Source organism: Lissotriton helveticus, chromosome 6 (genome assembly GCF_964261635.1).
Source record: "Lissotriton helveticus chromosome 6, aLisHel1.1, whole genome shotgun sequence".
Classification (NCBI taxonomy): domain Eukaryota; kingdom Metazoa; phylum Chordata; class Amphibia; order Caudata; family Salamandridae; genus Lissotriton; species Lissotriton helveticus.
In genome coordinates this window covers 2,088,798,923-2,088,811,114 of record NC_136067.1, presented here as the reverse complement: position 1 = coordinate 2,088,811,114, position 12,192 = coordinate 2,088,798,923, and positions in this window count along the sequence as shown.

Here is a 12,192-nt window from a genome sequence, read left to right as displayed (position 1 = left end):
TACCCAAGGGAGGGGTTGGACTAACTCTGGGGATCCACCTATGGGAGGGTATGGAAAGAGGTGTGGCTATATCCATTTCCTTTGTCCAGTTTCGCGCCAGAGCAGGGGCTGGTAGCTCCAGCAACCGGTTTGAACTGGGCTATGCACAGGGACACCAAATGTGCCCCCAGTGCAGACTTCAAAGAACTCTCAAGAGTGCTCCCACCCAGCCCCAATCCACTAAGGTATGTCTGGGAGGTGGTTACACCTCCCTGTGACAGGAAACCTATTGTCCAGGCCTCCCCTGCCGAAGTTTCGTCCAGCAGCAGGAGGCCAGACTCATGTCTGTGGCTGCAGCATCCATTTTGTGATGCCTGGGCTCTTTAAAACTGCCCTGTCTACCCTCTAGAAGGGTGGAATCATACCCACGCCGCCAGGACTGGCGGGGGGGGGGATATGATTCCAAAGTGTTCGACACCAAACATGACTTTTCCGTGCAGCCATTCCAAAGTTAGCATTTACCGCGAGGTTATAATGCACTTAAGAGTATATGGTCTGGCTGCATCACAGAACAGCCCCAGAGAATAGATGCCAAAGGCTGCAGAGAGGCCCTGCTCATGCATAGGCACCCTCTCACACAAAACCCAGCACCCTGCCCTCAGGATTGATAAGGCCTGCCATAAGGGTGACTGATAGGTTAATATGTGTCGTGATATAAGGAAGATATAGGTAACCTATATCTAAGCAAGGGGTGCATGCACCACCTTACCCAGGCTGCAGTAGCAGTCCTGTGGTGTCATTTTGGAAGGCTTCCCAGGGGTGGCATAATATATGCTGCAGCCCCTGGTAGGCCTCTGGGGTACCTTTGCCCTTGGTACCTAAGGTACCATATACTAGAGACTCATAAGGGTACCCAAGTAACCAAACTGGAGTGTACCTAAAGTACATGGAATCAATTTAGAGAGGAAGCAGCTAGGCTGGGGTCCTGAATAGCAGGGCCCAAGCCAGACTAAAGTCGAAAAACAGTGAAACATCAGCAAAAAGTGGGGGTAACCATAAGAAGTAGACCCTGCTCTCCTACAATGCTCCACAGCAAACATGTCAGAAAATGTCTCTCTCTCGAGCAGTTACCACGATGCCTACGTATGCAACATAAGAGTGATCAACCCTCGTACTGAGTGTACTCAGACAGACAATCCAAGGTTAGTCACCGCATATCTATATATAATATTTACTGTTGTTCCACCACTTGAGTTGTTCAATAGAGGTTACACCACCCACCCGGATTGACTTACTCAAGCCTCTCATGTAGGTCTATTCGACAAGACTTTTACACGCAACGTCTCACCCCTCCTTGTCCTCCAGTGCGCTACGGCTGCAGTACACTACGAGTGGCTAGACTTAATACATAGCTGTTACCATTTACACATACATGGCTTGTTCGTGGATAATGCACCACAATTAACACACAAGAATGCCAGTTCAATTTACCAGGGTATAGTTAAGTGCGTTTATACACTCCAATCCCTTTCATAAAACACATTTAGAAATGGCCGCCAGGTTCTCCTCTGTGTGAGCCATTAACACCACTCCATTCACCAGACCGCACCCACCTGAATCATGTGACCTGACACATGACCCAGACTCCTCCTTCAAATAGACACTGCATGGGACGTGGGACTATCTCCCGGACCCGGTGGAGGAGGGTAGATCGAAGGACACCCAGACCTATCTAAACACGTGAATACTCGACTGAATTGCAATGGGCTCCGACCATGTCTATCCCTCTAATATCCTAGATATAACTATCCCTGAGCCCACTACCACACCGCCATCACTAACAAAACTCCTGAGATAGTTGCACAAACGAGACAGCATCTACCAACTAAAGGGCCGGATAATTCGCTGCTCCGCGTAAAACTACGGGCAATGGCTTTCCCAAAACCTTTTTTAACACGGCCTGCTCTTATCTAGACGTGGACCGAGACGCAACTTTAGAAGAGGCACGCGTTACTTTGGACTCCTACTCACCGCAGACATATATGGACTACCCCGATTTACATAAACGCATGGTTATGTCACAACTATGATTTACAAACAGCGGTCTACCTCCACGATTGATTGATAGCATACTCCATACGGCCTTAACTGATAACACATGCGTGTAAACAACCCGCTCGGGAGGGCACTTTGCTAGCGTTTATGAACCACGTTTACATTGAACAACAAGCCTGGTACTATCGTATAACTCTACTGTTCGACTACACTCAGGCAGATAAGAACAATACGTTCACGAGATACAACACAAAACCCCATGCAACCACCTTTGTGCTTGCTGCAATTTTTAAACAGACAAACAGGGCATTGCGGCAACAGCACCTCTTTACCTTGGGGACAAACACAGAACGCGTTTATAATGATTGATGCGTTTTTGATCCACATGGCCTCCCGTTCCCCCCTTATGTGAAATACGTCTATTGAGATGTCAGCATCGCATTAACCACAAGCAAAGCACACTCAATTAACATACACTGACACAGGGACTTATGAATCCCCCGATATGTAATATAGACATGAGCAAATTAAGAGCAACCATAAGAAACACTCTTCATACATTGCCGGAGGCTTTTTCTTCTTCTCTTCTTTGTGTCTAGGTTCAGCCACACCTGGGTGGGTGCTAATAGTTGAAATTAACTTCTATTATGCTAAATGTTTTACTGTTGATGAGAGCCCATACAATTCCCATATTGTTCTATTAAGCTCTTTTCCTCCTGAACCCCATCTTTGCAGACATGGGAGCAGAGCCGTGGGACTGGCTCTACCGGGCACTGTTGACGCCTGGGGCCCACAAAGAGTGGGTGAGTCCTCCTCGAAACTAACTGTTCTGATTGTTCTGCTTTACGCACAGGGACTAGAAGCACATAGCTCACTGTGCACGATCACCTTTTTAATCACTTAATCCTATCTTCACCTTTACCCGCCAGCGAGCGGCTACACTGACATATTAGTAGCATGTTTTGGAATCAACATGAAGTATTGTTGGTGTTGCTGAACATCAGTATCTACGTTTTTTCTTTGTCCATTAAATGCCTCTTTCTCCCTTACAGGTAGATGCAGGCAGGTTGAAGATAATATAGGGTAAAATTGTTACCTGTTTTTACCACTTATTATTCATTGTAGATAGCACAATCCTTCCTGGTCCTGAAGAATCGCAGGGTTAATATACCAAACAGCGAGAAACATGTTGACCGACACACTTTTTACAGGAGCACATAGACCCAAATAGTGGTACATGTTAGCGCCCTGTTACACTTCTTTTAATTAGGACAGGAGACCCCCAGAATAAAGTTTGTCCATTCAAGGTACTCCCAGTCCTATTTTAATTCACTACACAGCATCTACATTCCTTGGCCCTACACCCGCACTCATCTTACGGCAGTTGGATAAAAGATCTCCGACAAACAGCCCCTTTTTAGCTTGATGGGGATTACACTGCCGCCCCAACGAGGAGCACGCCCAGATGATGAAGCATGACACCTGAAAGGGTGTGTGAGGGCATTATGATCCAACAAAAGGATCCCCACTATCTACTAGGGTACAGTGAGGACCGATCACTTGGCTTCTCCAAACTGCTACTATCTTCTTCCCTTGTTTTAAGAGAGGAACTACATAGAACTCCTTTGTATGTTGTGCTTGTCAAGACCATCTCAGCCTGCAGTGTGTAGTCTGCCTCCGAGATTCTTCTCACCACTGTTTTTTTTGGCAGTTTTATATAGCGTGAACTTGACCCGAATCGGGTATCAGAGCGCTTTACATAGCACCAGTTACGTTACATGAGGACACACATTCATTTTTGTTAGGCATGGGGAGATTAAGTGATTTTCCCAGAATCTCAGGATGTTTAGCGTCGTTACCGAGACTCGAACCCATATCCCCAGGTCCGAGGTCAAGCGCCCTAGCCATTAGGCCAACTCCTCCCCCTGTGTCTAATCTTTCTGCGTGCTTATCCAGGCGCTCAGACAGCCGGTCCATACAGAAAGTAAGAGTGTTTGAATGTGCTGTTTATTTTTTAAAGGCTTCTCTGGATAGGATACCAACATTTTTTTCATGTCTGCCTCTGCGAGCGGCTCTGAGCCCTCCTATATTGCACCATTATCAGCTGTATCTGTGTCAAGAGTCCTTGGGGTCCAGCACAGGTCTAACTGCAATAGTTTGGGATTTGTCGGTTTTACCCATCGTAGGTGCCTTGTGTTCTCCCAGAGGGCGAGACCCCTTCAATCGCCGTGGTTCAGAACCCCCAAGGGGGAGCGCAGACGCTCGTGCCCAGCCATTGAGCTCTCTGCAGGCCTAGGCACCTCAACTTTAGGCACGTAGGCCCAAGTGGCGTGGTGGTCCCCACTCACTAAGAAATGTCAGCAGATTATGTTTATACGGGATCTTCTCTGTGACAGATCCCCCTCAGGCCGCAGCAGGCCACCTGTGTATGTCACAGTTCACCTCCAGCAAGCAGAGCCACAAGGCCCTCCCCCCCCCAAAATGAGGTGCCTCGCTCATTCACCTCAGTGACCAATTGCACAGGAAAGTGGTGTCATGGGGAAAAGAAGAGTGAATGGGACTCTCCAAAAACCACTCCCTCATCCACAGATCTTAGCACTGTTTAACACAGTCTTTTCAGAATTGAAACATTTTTATTTCAAATTATTCGTTGCATAATCGTTGTTATTACTCCTTTATTTGGTACTGCTAACAAGCACTAGCAGAGCCGATGATATAGCTCCTTTTCGGCATATGATCATATGATAGATCTGTATGCAGAGCTGGAAGTAAGGGTGATCCAGCCAAATCTCATTCCTGGAAGCTATTAATGAGCTGTATCTGAGCCTGCACCAGTGAAATATGCTGGATTTGTCCATGTGTTGTTTGCCTACACTGGGACACATTCAGCAGCGCCTGCTTGTCTTTTGCTTTTAGTTTGGAGCAGCAACAGGAAAGGGGTGAGTTCTAAATTTCAATTCAATCCGGGCCCAATACAAAGTCCTTGCTTAAAGGCCAACAACCCTACTGTTGTTGGAGTCTCATCGCGGCTACGAGCTTTCGAAAATGGAGTGAGACAAAGGAAAGTCTGCTTGATATCACTACCCAAGTGCTTAAGAGAAACAGTGATTTGGAGGGAGGTTTTTTGTCTTAGTTCAACTCCTGTAAAGGAAGGATGTAAAATGTAATGCAGTGGTTGGGGTTGTCTAAAATAATAAGATGTTATTACTACCCTAAGAAAACCTTTTTGAAAACCTTAGAATTTCAAAAGTCTTGCAATTCTCTTCTTACTGGTCTCCCCAAATCCCACCTGTCCCCCCTTACGTCTGTTCTCCATTCAGCAGCTCGTTTCATTTATGAGGCCAAAAGAAGCGACCACATTACACCGATGTTATCCACCCTCCGCTGGCTTCCCATCGAGGCAAGATCTATCTACAAGACTGCCTGCATTACCCACAAACTGAAACTCTCTGGAGGCTCTAGACCATCAAGAAATGTGGAAAATCTGCTTGTAAATGTAAATGTATTGCGACTTATATAGCGCACGTATCACCCGAAGGTATCAAGGCGCTTACTTAGGGAACCGGTCCTGGTATTCCCCTGTGAGATACCCCGGCAGGGTATCCACAAGGTGAAAGCCAGGCATCCCGCCGCGAGGGGCCGTAGTGGAGATTAAGCAAGCTATTGCCCAGAGTCGCAGAGTGTGACCCCGTGAGTTGAGTAGGCACCGGAGCGAGAATTGTCAAGTCCGTGGAATTTTTGAGCCGGAGACCCGCCGAGGCGGGGAATCGAACCCTGGTCCACGGCCGATCTCAGCATCCGGGTCTGCCGCCTCTAACCACTGAGCCACGCTTCTCCACTTGAACCTCCCACTTTCAAGAAGGAAAGATCAATGGCCCAATCTTTTTCAGGCAACGCAGTGAGAATCTGGATCTCACTTCCGCCTCAGCTCCGGACCACTACCTCCTCCCAGGCCTTCAAAACAGACCTTAAAGTTCTCCTCCTTCAAAGACATTTCCAACATTAATTCATGCCCTCTCTATTATCTGAAGGAAGACCTTTTAGTATAGAAAACTTCTATTCTCCATGACTATGGAAGTGCCTTCCAGTGTGTTCTTGTGGTTTGAGAGTCTGCCATTTATTGCAGTATTACCCTTTTACCTGTCTTTGGTACTCTTTTGTAACATGCACACGTCACTTTTCTCTTGTAACACACTGTTTGCTAACTCTCATTTTTTTTGCTTTCGATACTTACACAAGTGCCACCATTGCCTATGTAACGTTTGTTCTTGTGTTTGAGTGTCCTCCGTTTATTGCAGTATTATACCTCTACTTGTACTTTGTACGCTTTTGTAACCTGCACACATATCACTTTTTCCTGCTGTAATGCACTGTTTGCTAACTCTTGTATTTTGTTTGCTCACGATTGTCACTTTTGCCTTTATGTAATGTAACGTTTGCTTTTGTAATTCGATCACTTGTAATGTTCTCTTGTATCAGTTCTGTTCCTATTGTGAAGCGCTCTGACACCTTCGGGTAAAGTCTGCGCTATATAAAAACGCATAAATAATAATGATAAATAAATAATAATAATAATAACCCAGGCCGGCCCGGGGCCAGGGTTTACTTCACATCCCATTATAACATTAGGACTACAATGACCAGCATGCACCGGGGCACCAGGACTAGGTAAACTACTTGCACACTTCATCTCTTAGGGCATTATCAGCGCCAAACGCCCTCCTCTGAGGGCATTAACTGCTGTATTAATGGGCCCTAAGAGATGAAGGTGCACTACAAGGAAAATAGGCCTTGATGTCTGGCATCAGGGGGGTGGGGGCAGTTGTCATTCTCAGAGCCCGCCAGGAAGTCCGCTAGTCTTTGTAAATGTGTAATATTTGTTGTATATCTTTGATGGCCGAATGGCCGAAATAAAGATTAAAATGATGAATATTTATTTATTTTTGTACATTCCTTGCTTGCTGTGTTGGATTTAGTGTCCCTCTTGCCTGCTGTGTTCAATACTGTGTCCTGCTATTTTTGTACGTTCTATTTAGTAACATTTCTCTCATGTAACGTAACCGGTTCTACGGTACAGCGCTCTGACACCTTCGGGTAAAGTCTGTGCTTCATAAAAATGCATAAATAAATATCACAGTGTTTTTTTTTTTGCAGAGTTTTATATAGCGCGAACTAGACCCGAACCGAATCAGGTATCAGAGCGCTTTACATATTTTCCAGTTACGTTACATTTTACATTTACTTTTATTTTAGGCACGGGGAGATTAAGTGATTTTCCCAGAATCACAGGAGGTTTTGGCGTCGTTACCGAGACTCGAACCCAGATCCCCAGGTCCGAGGTCGAGCGCCCTAGTCGTTAGGCCAACTCCTCTCCAGTATCAGTATCCCCTCCGCTCTGTCCCTGTCCCCTTTATGCAGGGCACAAGTCCTAACAAGCATTTGCAATGCAATAGGTCTCGCATTTTCGCAACGTTGACCTACTGTTATTGTAAATGACGATTGTGTAGCATCCTTCTTACATAGGTTTAGCTTTGCAAGTGTACAGTGTGACATCGTAGAACTAATGATGCAGCCATGGAGATTGAGATTAGAATGTATGTATTTGAAGGCACTGTGGCTGTTACCTGGACTAGGCTGGGATCTGGATGTGTCTCTCTTTCCTGGAATAAACCTGGGCATCCTTTTCTACTTTAACCCTGAGTCTGCCTCATCCTTCATTTAAACCTGGATCTCACATAGGCGTAGTCGGCAGCTGAGAGGATTGGAGAGGCTCAACAATCTCAACTAGCGCTATTTCATTCCAACTGGTGTCGCAACGTATGAATGACCGGACGCAGGATGGAATCTTGAAGTAATTTATTAGGTATGAAGTAAGAGAGATTCATGAATGGAAGAGCGAACCCCAACAAGAGCAGGCTCCCTGCTGCTCAGCCCTGCACTCAACTGACATTCACTCACTCATACCACACTCTATGACATCACCCAGTATCCTAACATGCCACACAGACATCCACAGGCTGAGCAGCAAGCTGCAGCAGATACAACAACTGGCTTCAAGACTTCAAGGTACTGTTTCCATCTTCCTTCTTTTGTGTTTCGATTGCACCAGCGGCTGTTTAATAAGACATTATAGTCTCAATGGGCGTGCTTTGATTGCACCAGCGGCTGTTTAATAAGACATTATAGTCCCAATGGGCGTGCTTTGATTGCACCAGCGGCTGTTTAATAAGACATTATAGTCCCAATGGGCGTGCTTTGATTGCACCAGCGGCTGTTTAATAAGACATTATAGTCCCAATGGGCGTGCTTTGATTGCACCAGCGGCTGTTTAATAAGACATTATAGTCCCAATGGGCGTGCTTTGATTGCACCAGCGGCTGTTTAATAAGACATTATAGTCCCAATGGGCGTGCTTTGATTGCACCAGCGGCTGTTTAATAAGACATTATAGTCCCAATGGGCGTGCTTGGATTGCACCAGCGGCTGTTTAATAAGACATTATAGTCCCAATGGGCGTGCTTGGATTGCACCAGCGGCTGTTTAATAAGACATTATAGTCCCAATGGGCGTGCTTTGATTGCACCAGCGGCTGTTTAATAAGACATTATAGTCCCAATGGGCGTGCTTTGATTGCACCAGCGGCTGTTTAATAAGACATTATAGTCCCAATGGGCGTGCTTTGATTGCACCAGTGGCTGTCTTTTCAAATATTACAAAATTCCAACCTTGGAAGTTGATTTCATTATGGTTTGGTAGCATCTCATGAAGCTCTTCTCTCATTTAAATATATTTTAAAGTCACTGGGCCTCATTTATGAGGCTGTGCTTCACTTTTACGCCGCCGGTGCGTCACTTTTTGTGACGCACCAGCAGCGTAAATAATGTGCCTTGTTGCACCATATTTACAAAGTGACGCATCTAGGTAGATGCGTCACTTTGTAAACCCCTGCGCCACATTATACCTGCGCCAGGTATAATGTATGCAAGGGGGGCGTATTGACGCAAGGAAGGGTCGTAGAAGTGACGCAGTGAAATCTAAGAGATTTCACTGCGTCACTTTTAGGACGCCGTTGCGTCAAAATCTTGCGCCTGCCTCACAGCAGGCGTAAGACTGACGCAGGCCCTTTCACATGGGGCTTGCCCCATGTGAAAGGGCGCATTGCTGGAGTTGCGTCACTTTTGTGACACACTCCAGCAATGCGTCACTTTTGCGCTTACAGCTACCTCAGAAATACTGACGTATCTGTAACTCCTTGCGACATGATGCGTCATATATTAAATATGACGCATCATTGGTGTCGCAAGGGCGCAGTGAAAAGTGACGCATCGCTGTTTTCATGCAGCGATGCGTCACTTTTCATAAATGATGCCCACTGTCTTTCATTTTATTTCCTGTGTCTTGATCGCACCAGCTGCTGTTAATTGGGACATTATTCAAGTCTTTTGCTGTGCTATGATTGCACCAGCCGCTGCATATATATTTTTGACAGCGGATGTTTGAGGAATAGTCTTTGAGTTTAATTATTGCCACCCTACATCTATCTTTTATGTTATTTTAAACTTCTGATTTTTCTCAGTCAACTAAGTGTTAATTGGGCTGACTTCGTTTTCATTTAACCTCAAGCTGACTGTTGCCCTTCGCTGCCTTTCAACTTAACTCATCGTGTTGTCGCCCATCAGTGTTTGGCTGCATATTTTTGTGTTTCTTCACAATGTTTGTATGCCTTTTTAACCAAAGTGAGGCATTATTTCATAGTTTCAAAGCAGTGACACGCACAATTCTATGAATTAAACATATTCAAAGCGTGTTACCCTTTCAGCGACACGCACACTTCTCTGAATTAAACATATTTAAAAGCGTGTTGCTCTTTTAGTGACACACACCCTTTTCATTCAAACATATTCAAAGCGTGTTACCCTTTCAGTGACACGCACACTTCTCTGGATTAAACATATTCAAAGCGTGTTACCCTTTCAGTGACACGCATAATTCTATGAATTAAACATATTCAAAGCGTGTTACCCTTTCAGTGACACGCACACTTCTCTGGATTAAGCATATTGAAAAGCGTGTTGCTCTTTTAGTGACACACACCCTTCTCATTCAAACATATTCAAAGCGTGTTACCCTTTCAGTGACACGCACACTTCTCTGGATTAAACATATTTAAAGCGTGTTACCCTTTCAGCGACACGCACACTTCTCTGAATTAAACATATTTAAAAGCGTGTTGCTCTTTTAGTGACACACACCCTTTTCATTCAAACATATTCAAAGCGTGTTACCCTTTCAGTGACACGCACACTTCTATGAATTAAACATATTCAAAGCGTGTTACCCTTTCAGTGACACGCACACTTCTCTGGATTAAACATATTCAAAGCGTGTTACCCTTTCAGCGACACGCACACTTCTCTGGATTAAGCATATTGAAAAGCGTGTTGCTCTTTTAGTGACACACACCCTTTTCATTCAAACATTTTACGTTTACATTTATTGCAGCGACCTATTGTTATTCATGTTATTTCTTCGCTGTTCTTTTATGACGGTTCTTACTGACTTGTCTATTTAGTGTTCCAAGCATATAATCCTAGCAGGATACTTAGGGAGCATTTAGGTTTTGGTAGTTCTTTACTAAATCTTGGCAGGGTCCTAAAGGGGTGTTAAGGTTTTCATAATCCACTACTGTATTTTAGTTATGCAGAATGTTACTGCAGCACCATTTTTTCTGTCATCTCCGGGTGACCCTCCTATCAAATGGCCGAAGTGGAAGAATGTTTTCAAGCGTTACGCTGAGGTTTGTGGTGTTAGCTTAAGTGCAGAACGTAAAACCTCTCTTCTTCTCCACTGTCTTTGGTCAGAGGCTCAAGATGTTTTTGCTCACCTGGCTGAACTTAGTGCTGAGGAGGAAAAAGATCTTAATGAGTATGAGATTTGCATGAAAAAATTGTACAAACACTACTTGCCTAAAGGAAGTACCATATTAGAAAGGTACCAGTTTGCGAAAAGATTATAAAATAAGGTAGAAACTGTTGAAGGGTATGTTACTCAGTTAAGAAAATTAGCTTCGTCTTGCAAATTTGCTGATTCTATTGAAGAAAGGATCAGGGATCAATTCATGGTTGGTTGCAATATTGAAAAGGTTTGTGATGAATTGTGGTTAAAAGATGAGCCTTCATTGGATGAAGTCCTCCAATTAGCTAAAAGAGGTGAGCATTCACTAAAATGTGTTGACACCTTGAAAAAGATCAAACAACCCTCGGTTCAAGTAGTTAAGAGTAGCGTGAGAGACAAACCAAAAGGTTCTGATCCTACCAATCCTGCTAAAACTAAAAAGAAACCTTCCGTACCAAAGTGTTTTAGGTGTGATAAGGTTGGTCATTATGCTAATGACACAAAATGTCCTGCTTTAAATGCCATGTGTTTGAAATGTAAGGAAAAGGGACACTATTCTAACCCCTGCAAAAGTAAGTTTTCTTCGGCTTCAGTAAAAGCTGTTCATAATGAGTCCTTGGAGGAGGACTTTGTTTGTGGACAGGTAGTAGTCCAAGTCACATCTACTGCTGATCTTAGAAATTGTCCTGTTGACAAAATTTTGATTGAAGGTGAGTCCACTGATGTTCTTTTTGATTCAGGGGCCAAAATAACTATTATATCTAAGAATTTCTATTTGGAAAAACTAACCAGTAAGGTTCATTTATAGAAACCTGACATTCGTCCTTTGGCGTATGGAGGAGAACTTATAACATTGCCGGGATATTTCACAGGATGTATAGAATATAAAAGTCGTTTTACTGTAGGAAAGATTTATGTTTCACAAAAGGGTGATAGTATCATAAGTTGGTTCCATCAGGGTGACCTCAATGTAATGCTTGATCCTAGTTCACCTAATCCTATAATACTTAAGGATCTAGTTAGTTCTGTTCAAAAAGTTTCTAATCCTGATTTAGTACGTCATGCTAAAATGCAATTCCCAGAGGTTTTTAGGGATGAGCTAAGATGTCTCAAAGGGTTAAAATTGGAGATTCCTATAAGAGCTGGTTCTATACCTTATACTCGTAAGGCTAGCGTTGTACCCATAGCTTTAAGAGAGGAGATGATAAAAAAAATTGAAGGTTGGAGGGATCATTGAAGAGGTAACTGGCACTGATTGGATCG